The following is a 13,013-nucleotide window of genomic DNA, read 5'->3' as shown; positions in this document are numbered from 1 at the left end:
AATAGTAAAAAGTTCTATTTATACTAAACTAGCTACTAGGGTTTACAGAAATAAGTCTTAGTGCAGAAATCTACTTCCGGGGCCCACTTTGGTGTGTGCTTGGGCTAAGCTTGAGCTTTACACGTGCAGAGGCTTCTCTTGGAGTTAAATGCCAAGTTGTAACGTGTTTTTGGCGTTTAACTCTGGTTTGTGATGTGTTTCTGGCGTTTTACTCTAGAATGCAGCATGGAACTGGCGTTGAACGCCAGTTTGCGTCATCTAAACTCGAACAAAGTATAGACTATTATATATTGATGGAAAGCTCTGGATGTCTACTTTCCAACGCCGTTGAGAGAGCGCCATTTAAAATTCTGTAGCTCTAGAAAATTTATTTCGAGTGCAGGGAGGTCAGAATCCAACAGCATCAGCAGTCCTTTGTCAGCCTGAATCAGATTTTTGCTCAGGTCCCTCAATTTCAGCCAGAAAATACCTGAAATCACAGAAAAACACAGAAACTCATAGTAAAGTCCAGAAATATAAATTTTGCATAAAAACTAATGAAAATATCCCTAAAAGTAGCTAGATCCTACTAGAAACTACCTAAAAATAATGCCAAAAAGCGTATAAATTATCCGCTCATCACAACACCAAACTTAAATTATTGCTTGTTCCCAAGCAACTGAAAATCAAATAGGATAAAAAGAAGAGAATATACTATAAATCTCAAAATATCAATGAATATTAGTTCTAATTAGATGAGCGGGACTAGTAGGTTTTTGCTTCTGAACAGTTTTGGCATCTCACTTTATCCTTTGAAGTTTAGAATGATTGGCATCTATAGGAACTCAGTGTTCAGATAGTGTTATTGATTCTCCTAGTTAAGTATGTTGATTCTTGAACACAGCTACTTTTATGAGTCTTTGCCGTGGCCCTAAGCACTTTGTTTTCCAGTATTACCACCGGATACATAAATGCCACAGACACATGACTGGGTGAACCTTTTCAGATTGTGACTCAGCTTTGCTAAAGTCCCCAGTTAGAGGTGTCCAGAGCTCTTAAGCACACTCTTTTTGCTTTGGATCACGACTTTAACCACTCAGTCTCAAGCTTTTCACTTGGACCTGCATGCCACAAGCACATGGTTAGGGACAGCTTGTTTTATCTGCTTAGGACTGGATTTATTTCCTTGGGCCCTTCTATCCATTGATGCTCAAAGCCTTGGATCCTTTTTACCCTTGCCTTTTGGTTTTAAGGGCTATTGGCTTTTTTTGCTTGCTTTTTTCTTTTTCATTCTCTCTTTTTTTTCCGCCATTTTTTTCGCAAACTTTTGTTATTCACTGCTTTTTCTTGCTTCAAGAATCAATTTTATGATTTTTCAGATTATCAATAACATTTCTCTTGTTCATCATTCTTTCAAGAGCCAACAATTTCAACATTCATAAATAACAAGATAAAAAATATGCACTGTTCAAGCATTCATTCAGAAAACAAAAAGTATTGTCACCACATCAATATAATTAAACTAATTTCATGGATGAATTCGAAACTCATGTACTTCTTGTTCTTTTGAATTAAAAACATTTTTCATTTAAGAAAGGTGAAGGATTCATGAAATTATTCATAGCCTTAAGACATAGGCACTACACACTAATGATCATGTAATAAAGACACAAACATAGACAAACATGAAGCTCAAAAACCGAAAAACAGAGTGATAAGAACATGGAAGTTAAGGAATGAATCTACCTTAGTGATGGTGGCGCCTTCTCCTTGAAGGACCAGTGGTGTTCTTGAGCTCCTCTATGTCTCTTCCTTGCCTTTGTTGCTCCTCCCTCACAGCTCTTTGATCTTCTCTAATCTCATTGAGAATGATGGAGTGCTCTTGGTGGTCCACCCTTAATTGGTTCATATCATGACTCAATCCTTCTAGAGAAGTGTTGAGTTGTTTCCAATAGTTGTTTAGAGGAAAGTGCATCCCTTGAGGCATCTCAGGGATCTCTTGATGATGAGCTTCCTCATGCGTTTCTTGAGATCCATGAATGGGCTCTCTTGTTTGCTCCATCCTCTTCTTAGTGATGGGCTTGTCCTCCTCAATGAGGATGTCTCCTTCTATGACAACTCCAGCTGAGTAGCATAGATGGCAAATTAGATGAGGAAAAGCTAGCCTTGCCAAGGTGGAGGGCTTTTCGGCTACATTGTAGAGTTCTAGAGAGATGACTTCATGAACTTCTACTTCCTCTCTAATCATGATGCTATGGATCATGATGGCCCGATCCACAGTAACTTCAGATCAGTTGCTAGTGGGGATGATGGATCGTTGGATGAACTCCAACCATCCTCTAGCCACAGGCTTAAGGTCCAGTCTTCTTAATTGAACTGGCTTGCCTTTTGAGTCTCTTTTCTATTGAGCTCCTTCCATACATATGTCCTTGAGGACTTGGTCTAACCTTTGATCAAAGTTGACCCTTCTAGTGTAGGGGCGTGCATCTTCTTGCATCATAGGCAAGTTGAATGCCAACCTTACATTCTCCGGACTAAAATCTAAGCATTTCCCCCGAACCATTGTAAGATAATTCTTTGGGTTCGGGTTCATACTTTGATCATGGTTCCTAGTAATCCATGCATTGGCATATAACTCTTGAACCATTAAGATTCGGACTTGTTGAATGGGGTTGGTAAGAACTTCCCAACCTCTTCTTTGGATCTCATGTCGGATCTCCGGATACTCATTTTTCTTAAGCATGAAAGGGACCTCGGGGATCACCTTCTTCTTTTCCACAATTTCATAGAAGTGGTCTTGAGAGGCTTTTGAGATGAATCTCTCCATCTCCCATGACTCGGAGGTGGAAGCTTTTGTCTTCCCTTTCCTCTTTCTAGAGATTTCTCCGGCCTTAGGTGCCATCAATGGTTATGAAAAAACAAAAAAGCTATGCTTTTACCACACCAAACTTAGAATGTTGCTCGTCCTCGAGCAAAAGAGGAAATAATAGATGAAGAAGAAGAAGAAATGGAGGAGAGGGAAAGAGATGTATATTCGGCCAATGGAGATAAGAGAGGGTAGTGATGTGTGAAAATGAAGAAGGATAGAGGGGTTTATATAATAGAGGGAGAGGGCTTAGGGTTCGGTCATTTAGGGTGGGTTTGGGTGGGAAAAAGATTTTGAATTTAAAGGTAGGTCGGGTTTATGGGGAATAGTGGATGGATGTGAGTGGTAAAGAGGTGATGGGGAAGAGAGATTGAGGTGATTGGTGAAGGGTGTTTGGGGAAGAGTGTTATTGGATTGTGTGAAGAAGAGAGAAGGTGAGTTAAGGTAGGTGGGGATCCTGTGGGGTCCACAGATCTTGAGGTGATCCTGTGGGGTCCACAGATCCTGAGGTGTCAAGGATGAATCATCCCTGCACCAATTAGGCGTGTAAAATGCCCTCTGTCTACAATCCTGGCATTTAACGCCAGACTGAAGCTTGTTTCTGGCGTTAAACGCCCAAATGTAGCATGTTTCTGGCGTTTAACGCCAGCCTGATGCTTGTTGCTGGCGTTAAACACCAGCTTTCCTCAGGGTGCAATCCTGGCGTTTAAACGCCAAACTGCTGCTTGTTTCTGGCGTTCAACGCCAGATTCATGCTCTGTTCTGGCGTTGAATGCCAGCAAGATGCTCCTTACTGGCGTTTAAACACCAATAAGCTCTTCCTCCAGGGTGTGCTATTTCTTCTGCTATTTTTTATTCTGTTTTTAATTTTAGCAATTATTTTGTAACTCCACATGATCATAAACCTAATAAAACATAAAAGAACAATAGAGATATAGATAAATAAAAATTGGGTTGCCTCCCAATAAGCGCTTCTTTAATGTCAATAGCTTGACAGGGAGCTTTCATGGAGCTCACAGATCATCAGAGCATTGTTGGGACCTCCCAACACCAAACATAGAGTTTGAATGTGGGGGTTCAACACCAAACTTAGAGTTTGGTTGTGGTCTCCCAACACCAAACTTAGAGTTTGATTGTGGGGGTTTTGTTTGACTCTGTATTGAGAGAAGCTTTTCATGCTTCCTCTCCATGGTTGCAGAGGAAGATCCTTGAGCTTTAAACACAAGGTAGTCCCCATTCAATTGAAGGACTGATTCTATTTTGTCAACATCAATCACAGCTCCTGCTGTGGCTAGGAAGGGTCTTCCAAGGATGACGCATTCATCCTCATCCTTCCCAGTGTCTAAGATTATGGATTCAGCAGGGATGTTGTAAGACCCAGAATCTTTGAAAAGTCTTATTATGATCAAGTCTCAAATCCTACAGTTATTTATAGCCTTAATTTCATAGATTATTTTGTTAGGGATAATTAAGGCAAGTTTTGATTTATTGGATTTGAGATAAGTTGTAATTATTATCCAATTTTATAATTATTGGATTATTTTCTATATTTAAAGTATAAGTGATGAGCGGATAATTTATACACTTTTTGGCATTGTTTTTAGTATGTTTTTGGTAGTTTTAGTTGAGTTTTTATTATATTTTTATTAGTTTTTAGTTAAAAATCACTTTTCTGGAATTTACTATGAGTTTGTGTGTTTTTCTGTGATTTCAGGTATTTTCTGGCTGAAATTGAGGGATCTGAGCAAAAATCTGATCCAGAGACTCAAAAGGACTGCAGATGCTGTTGGATTCTGACCTCCCTGCACTCGAAGTGGATTTTCTGGAGCTACAGAAGCCCAATTGGCGCGCTCTCAACGGCGTTGGAAAGTAGACATCCTGGGCTTTCCAGCAATATATGATAGTCCATACTTTGCCCAAGATTTGATGGCCCAAACCGGCGTTCAAAGTCACCTCAAGAAATTCCAGCGTTAAACGCCGGAACTGGCACCTAAATGGGAGTTAAACGCCCAAACTGGCATAAAAGCTGGCGTTTAACTCCAAGGAGAGTCTCTACACGAAAATGCTTTATTGCTCAGCCCAAGCACACACCAAGTGGGCCCGGAAGTGGATTTTTATGTCATTTACTCATCTTTTGTACACCTTAGGCTACTAGTTTTTCTATAAGTAGGACCTTTTACTATTGTATTAGATATCTGGGTAGCTACCTTCGTGTTTTATGCTATCTTAGATCATTTGGGAGGCTGGCCATTCGGCCATGCCTAGACCTTGTTCTTATGTATTTTCAACGGTGGAGTTTCTACACACCATAGATTAAGGTGTGGAGCTCTGCTGTACCTCGAGTATTAATGCAATTACTATTGTTCTTCTATTCAATTCCGCTTGTTCTTTGTCCAAGATATCACTTGTTCTTCAACTTGATGAATGTGATGATCCGTGACACTCATCATCATTCTCACTCATGAACAAGGTGACTGACAACCACTCTTGTTCTACAAGCATTCGAGGCTCTAGTGTTTATCTCTTGGATTCTTTAATCGGAATCTTCGTGGTATAGGCGAGAACTGATGGCGGCATTCAAGAGAATCCGGAAGGTCTAACCTTGTCTGTGGTATTCTGAGTAGGATTCAATGATTGAATGACTGTGACGTGCTTCAAACTCCTAGCAGGCGGGGCGTTAGTGACAGACGCAAAAGAATCAATGGATTTTATTCCGGCCTGACCGAGAACCGACAGCTGAATTCCGCTATGCTGTGACAGAGCATATGCAATCGCTTTCACTGAGAGGATGGGAGGTAGCCATTGACAACGGTGAAACCCTACACGAGCTTGCCATGGAAAGGAGTAAGAAGGATTGGACGAAGACTGTAGGAAAGCAGAGAGACGGAAGGGAAGGCATCTTCATACGCTTGTCTGAAGCTCTCACCAATGATATACATAAGTATCTCTATCTCTATCTTTATCTTTATTTGTTTATCACTATACCCATTTGAGTTTGCCTGACTGAGATTTACAAGGTGACCATAGCTTGCTTCATAGCAACAATCTCCGTGGGATCGACCCTTACTCACGTAAGGTATTACTTGGATGACCCAGTGCACTTGCTGGTTAGTTGTGCGAAGTTGTGTTTATGCCATGGTATTGAGCACCAAGTCTTTGGAGCCATTATCGGGGATTATTTGAATATGGACAAAGTAGTGTTCACAATTTCGTGCACCAAGTTTTTGGCGCCGTTGCCGGGGATTGTTCTTGTGTATGGACAACTGACGGTTCATCTTGTTGCTTAGATTAGGTATTTATTTTTTTTCGAAATTCTTGAAGGTGAATTCTAGAGTTTCATGATGATTTGTTGAAATCTAGCTGGCTGAGAAGCCATGTCTAATCTCATTGGACCGAGGTTTCAACTTATCATCACAGAAGCTTGTTGATTTTTATCAATCTTGCTTTTGGAGCAGTGATCTGCTAAGGCTTGGCTGGCCTTTGGCCATGTCTAGTGTTTTGGACCGAAGCTTTCTTTGAAAGCTTGGCTGGCTGTGAAGCCATGTCTAATTCCTGGACCGAAGTCTTAGACTAGCATTGCACTGATTCCTGGAATTCTCATTAAGAATTTTGATATCTTTTTTCACTTAGTTTTCGAAAATCACAAAAAAAAAAATTTACAAAACCATAAAAAAAAAAACAAAAAGATTTTATGTTTCCTGCTTAAGTCTAGTGTCTCATCTTAAGTTTGGTGTCAATTGCTTACAGTCATTCATGTGTCTTAAGGATCTTCAAGTAATTCTTGATGATTTCTTACTCTAATCTTTGAATTCTTTTGACTTGAGTGTTTATGTGTCTCATATAGTGTCAGTAGTATACAAACTTCTAAGTTTGGTGTCTTGCATGCATTGTTATTTGATTCTTGTTGCATTTTGATTATTAAAAATCCAAAAAATATTTTTAATTTGTGTCTTTTCAAGTCAATAATACAAAGAATTGAAGATTCAGAACATGCTGCAGAGGAATTATACAGAAAAAGCTGGGCGTTCAAAACGCCCAGTGAAGAAGGACAGACTGGCGTTTAAACGCCAGTCAGGGTACCTGGTTGGGCGTTTAACGCCCAAAAAGGGTGCATTTTGGGCGTTAAACGCCAGAATGTATACCATTCTGGGCGTTTAACGCCAGGATGGTGCTAAGGGGAAGATTTTGTTTTTTTTTTCAAATTTTCAAGGTTTTTCAAAATCAAATCTTTTTCAAATCATATCTTTTCAATCAAAGGTTTTCAAAATTAATTTCTTTCCTCTTTTTAAAGATACTTACTAACAATTAATGATTTGATTGAACATCTCAAGTTTGTTACCTTTTCTGTTGAGAGAGGTTTAATGTTTAAATCATATCTTTTCTTGTTAGGCAAGTCATTAATTTTCAAAATCAAATCTTTTAAAAATTGTTTTCAAAACATATCTTTTAAAATTGTTTTCAAATCAAATCTTTTCAATCATATATTTTTAAACACATCTTTTTCAAAATAGTTTTCAATCAAATCTTTTTAACTTCTAATTTCAAAATCTTTTTCAAAAATCACTTGATTTCTTTTCTACTTTGAATTTTCGAAAATTATCAATCAATTTTTAAAATGTTTTTGACATATTTCTAATTAATTTTCGAAAATTCTCTTCCCTCCTTCTCACATCCTTCTATTTATGGAGTACTACTCCTTCCTAATGCACAATTCGAACTCTATCTAATCAAGTTCGAATTCTTCTACCTCCTTCTATTTTTCTTTTCCTCTGACACCTCAGGGAATCTCTATACTGTGACATAGAGGATTCCACATCTTCTTGTTCTATTCTCTTTCATATGAGCAGGAGCAGAGACAAAGGCATTCTTGTTGAAGCTGACCCTGAACCTGAAAGGACCTTGAAGAGAAAGCTAAGAGAAGCCAAAGCACAACTCTCTTTAGAGGACCTGACCGAATTCTTCAAAGAAGAAGACATGGCAGCCGAAAACAACAACAATGCCAACAATGCAAGGAAGGTGCTGGGTGACTTTACTGCACCTACTCCCGACTTCTATGGGAGAAGCATCTCTATCCCTGCCATTGGAGCAAACAACTTTGAGCTTAAGCCTCAATTAGTTTCTCTAATGCAACAGAATTGCAAATTCCATGGACTTCCAATGGAAGATCCTCATCAGTTTTTAGCTGAGTTCTTGCAAATCTGTGACACAGTCAAGACTAATCGGGTTGACCTTGAGGTCTACAGACTGATGCTATTCCCTTTTGCTGTAAGAGACAGAGCTAGAATATGGTTGGACTCACAACCTAAAGATAGCCTGGACTCTTGGGAAAAGCTAGTCAACGCCTTCTTGGCAAAGTTCTTTCCACCTCAAAAATGGAGTAAGCTTAGAGTGGAAGTCCAAACCTTCAGACAGAAGGATGGAGAATCCCTCTATGAAGCTTGGGAAAGATACAAACAATTAATCAGAAAATGTCCCTCAGACATGCTTTCTGAATGGAGCATCATAGGTATTTTCTAGGATGGTCTCTCTGAACTATCCAAGATGTCTTTGGATAGCTCTGCTGGAGGATCTCTTCATCTGAAGAAGACGCCTACAGAGGCTCAGGAACTAATTGAGATGGTTGCAAATAACCAATTCATGTACACTTCTGAAAGGAATCCTGTGAACAATGGGACAAGTCAGAAGAAAGGAGTTCTTGAGATTGATGCTCTGAATGCCATACTGGCTCAGAATAAGATATTGACTCAACAAGTCAATTTGATTTCTCAAAGTCTGTCTGGAATACAAAATGCTCCTGGCAGTACTAAGGATGCTTCATCTGAGGAAGAAACTTATGATCCTGAGAACCCTTCAATGGAAGAGGTGAATTACCTAGGAGAACCCTATGGAAACACCTATAATTCTTCATGGAGAAATCACCCAAATCTCTCATGGAAGAATCAAGAGAAACCTCAACAAGGTTTCAACAACAACAATGGTGGAAGAAACAGGTTTAGCAATGGCAAGCCTTTTCCATCATCTTCTCAGCAACAGACAGAGAATTCTAAGCAGAACCACTCTGACTTAGCAACCATGGTCTCTGATCTAATCAAAACCACTCAAAGTTTCATGACTGAAACAAGGTCTTCCATTAGGAATTTGGAAGCACAAGTGGGACAGCTGAGTAAGAAAATTACTGAACTCCCTCCAAGCACTCTTCCAAGCAATACAGAAGAAAATCCAAAAGGAGAGTGCAAGGCCATCAATATGGCCGAATTCGGAGAGGAAGGAGAGGAAGTGAACGCCACTGAGGAAGACCTCAATGGGCGTGCATCAACCTCCTCTGAGTTCCCCAATGAGGAACCATGGGAATCTGAGGCTCAAAATGAGACCATAGAGATTCCATTGGACTTACTTCTGCCTTTCATGAGCTCTGATGAGTATTCCTCCTCTGAAGAGGATGAGTATGTCACTGAAAAGCAAGTTGCTAAATACCTTGGAGCAATCATGAAGCTAAATGACAAGTTATTTGGAAATGAGACTTGGGAGACTGAACCTCCTTTGCTCACCAAAGAACTGGATGACTTGTCTAGGCAGAAATTACCTCAAAAGAGACAAGATCCTGGGAAGTTTTCCATACCTTGTACCATAGGCACCATGACCTTCAAGAAGGCCCTGTGTGACTTAGGGTCAAGTGTAAACCTCATGCCTCTCTCTGTAATGGAGAAGCTAGGGATCTTTGAGGTACAAGCTGCAAGAATCTCACTAGAGATGGCAGACAACTCAAGAAAACAAGCTCATGGACTTGTAGAGAATGTTTTGGTAAAAGTTGAAAACCATTACATCCCTACTGATTTCATAGTCCTAGAGACTGGGAAGTGCATGGATGAATCCATCATCTTTGGCAGACCCTTCCTAGCCACAGCAAAGGCTGTGATTGATGTTGATGGAGGTGAACTGATCATTCAAGTGAATGAAAAATCCTATGTGTTTAAGGCTCAAGGATATCCCTCTGTCATCATGGAGAAGAAGCACGAAGAGCTTCTCTCAAATCAGAGACAAACAGAGCCCCCACAGTCAAACTCTAAGTTTGGTGTTGGGAGGCCACAACCAAACTCTAAGTTTGGTGTTGAACCCCCACATTCAACTTCTAAGTTTGGTGTTGGGAGGTTCCAACATTGCTCTGAGCATTTGTGAGGCTCCATGAGAGCCCTCTGTCAAGCTACTGACATTAAAGAAGCGCTTGTTGGGAGGCAACCCAATGATTATATTTTATATATTTCTCTTTGTTATTTTATGTTTTAATGATCATAAGAAGTCACAAAATCCATTGAAAAAGCAAAAACAGAATGAAAAACAGGAAGAAAAATAGCACACCCTGGAGGAAGAATTCACTGGCGTTTAAACGCCAGTGAGGCTAGCAGTTGGGCGTTTAACGCCCAGTCTGGCACCATTCTGGGCGTTTAACGCCAGAAAGGGGCACCAGACTGGCGTTAAACGCCAGAAAAGGGCAAGAACCTGGCGTTAAACGCCAGGAATGGGCACCAGCCCGGCGTTTAATGCCAGAAATGCCTCAAAATGTGATTTTGAGTGCCAATTGGTGCAGGGATGACTTTTCCTTGACACCTCAGGATCTGTGGACCCCACAGGACCCCCACCAACCCCACCACCACTCTCTCTCTTCTTCCCCCGTTCACCAATCACCTCATTACCTCTTCCCCAAAAACCCTTCACCTATCAAATCCCATCTTTCTCTTCACCACTCACATCCATCCTTCATAAAACCCCACCAACCTCACCCTTCAAATTCAAACCACTTTCCCTCCCAAACCCACCCATAATGGCCGAACCCCATCTCCCCTCTCTCCTATAAATACCCTTCTTCATCCCTTCATTTTCACACAACCTAAACACCACTTCTCCCCCTCCTTGGCCGAATACAACACCATCCCCTTCTTCCTCATTTCTTCTTCTTCTACTCTCTTCTTTCTTCTTTTGCTCGAGGACGAGCAAACCTTTTAAGTTTGGTGTGGTAAAAACGTTGCTTTTTCATTTTCCATAACCATTTATGGCATCCAAGGCCGGAGAAACCTCTAGAAAGAGGAAAGGGAAGGCAAAAGCTTCCACCTCCGAGTCATGGGAGATGGATAGATTCATCTCAAAGGTGCATCAAGACCACTTCTATGAAGTTGTGGCCTTGAAGAAGGTGATCCCCGAGGTCCCCTTTTCACTCAAAAAGGGTGAATATCCGGAGATCCGCCATGAGATCCGAAGAAGAGGTTGGGAAGTGCTTACCAACCCCATTCAACAAGTCGGAATCTTGATGGTTCAAGAGTTCTATGCCAATGCATGGATCACCAAGAACCATGATCAAAGTGTGAACCCGAATCCAAAGAATTATCTTACTATGGTTCGGGGGAAATACTTGGATTTTAGTCCGGAAAGTGTAAGGTTGGCATTCAATTTGCCCATGATGCAAGGAGATGAACATCCTTACACTAGAAGGGTCAACTTTGATCAAAGGTTGGACCAAGTCCTCACAGTCATATGTGAAGAGGGCGCACAATGGAAGAGAGATTCAAGAGGGAAGCCGGTTCAATTGAGAAGGCATGACCTCAAACCCGTGGCTAGAGGATGGTTGGAGTTCATTCAACGCTCAATCATTCCTACTAGCAACCGGTCCGAAGTTACTCTAGACCGGGCCATCATGATTCATAGCATCATGATTGGAGAAAAAGTGGAAGTTCATGAGGTTATAGCCCAAGAACTCTATAAGGTGGCGGACAAGTCCTCTACCTTAGCAAGGTTAGCCTTTCCTCATCTCATTTGTCACCTCTGTTATTCAGTAGGAGTTGACATAGAGGGAGACATCCCCATTGATGAGGATAAGCCCATCACTAAGAAAAGGATGGAGCACACAAGAGACCCCTCTCATCATGAGATCCCTGAGATGCCCCAAGGGATGCACTTTCCTCCACAAAACTATTGGGAGCAACTAAACACCTCCCTAGGAGAACTGAGTTCCAACATGGGACAACTAAGGGTGGAGCATCAAGAACACTCCATCATCCTCCATGAAATTAGAGAAGATCAAAGAATCATGAGGGAGGAGCAACAAAGACAAGGAAGAGATATTGAGGAGCTCAAGCACTCCATAGGATCTTCAAGAGGAAGAAAGAGCCGCCATCACTAAGGTGGACCCGTTCTTTGATTTCCTTGTTCTTTATCCTTCTGTTTTTCGAATTTTATGCTTATGTTTATCCATGTTTGTGTCTTGTGATCATTAGTGTCTTAGTGTCTATGCCTTAAAGTTATGAATGTCCTATGAATCCATCACCTTTCTTAAATAAAAAGTGCTTAATTGAAAAAGAAAGAATTGCATGAATTTTGAATTTTATAGCAGTTTAATTGTTTTGATGTGGTGGCATTACTTTTGTCTTCTGAATGTATGCTTAAACAGTGCATATGTCTTTTGAATTTGTGGTTCATGGATATTGGCTCTTGAAAGAATGATGAAAAAGGAGACATGTTACTGAGGATCTGAAAAATCATAAAAAAAAATGATTCTTGAAGCAAGAAAAAGCAGTGAATACAAAAAGAAAAAAAAAAGAGGGCGAAAAAAAAAAAACGAAAAAGAAAAAGAAAAAGAAAGAAAAAGAAAGAATAAAGTTGTGATCCAAGGCAAAAAGAGTGTGCTTAAGAACCCTGGACACCTCTAATTGGGGACTCTAGCAAAGCTGAGTCACAATCTGAAAAGGTTCACCCAATTATGTGTCTGTGGCATGTATGTATCCGGTGGTAATACTGGAAGACAGAGTGCTTTGGGCCACGGCCAAGACTCAATAAGTAGCTGTGTTCAAGAATCATCATACTTAACTAGGAGAATCAATAACACTATCTGGATTCTGAGTTCCTAAAGAAGCCAATCATTCTGAGTTGCAAAGGATAGAGTGAGATGCCAAAACTGTTCAGAGGCAAAAAGCTAAAAGCCCCGCTCATCTAATTAATACTGATCTTCATAGATGTTTTTGGAATTCATTGCATTATTCTTCTTTTTATCTTATTTGATTTTCAGTTGCTTGGGGACAAGCAACAATTTATGTTTGGTGTTGTGATGAGCGGATAATTTATACACTTTTTGGCATTGTTTTTAGTATGTTTTTGGTAGTTTTAGTTGAGTTTTTATTAT

General features: G+C 40.3%; 1 non-coding gene across 1 annotated transcript; it reads right to left on the bottom strand.

Annotated features, from left to right (window-relative positions):
• Positions 1 to 8,224: 8,224 nt before the first annotated feature.
• On the bottom strand, positions 8,225 to 8,332 carry LOC130948987 (small nucleolar RNA R71). Its single transcript, XR_009073307.1, has one exon. It is a non-coding gene; the product is annotated as a small nucleolar RNA R71 (small nucleolar RNA).
• Between the last annotated feature and the right edge of the window lie 4,681 nt (positions 8,333 to 13,013).

Source organism: Arachis stenosperma, chromosome 1 (assembly GCF_014773155.1).
Source record: "Arachis stenosperma cultivar V10309 chromosome 1, arast.V10309.gnm1.PFL2, whole genome shotgun sequence".
NCBI lineage: Eukaryota > Viridiplantae > Streptophyta > Magnoliopsida > Fabales > Fabaceae > Arachis > Arachis stenosperma.
This window is presented reverse-complemented; position numbering and strand designations above follow the sequence as displayed.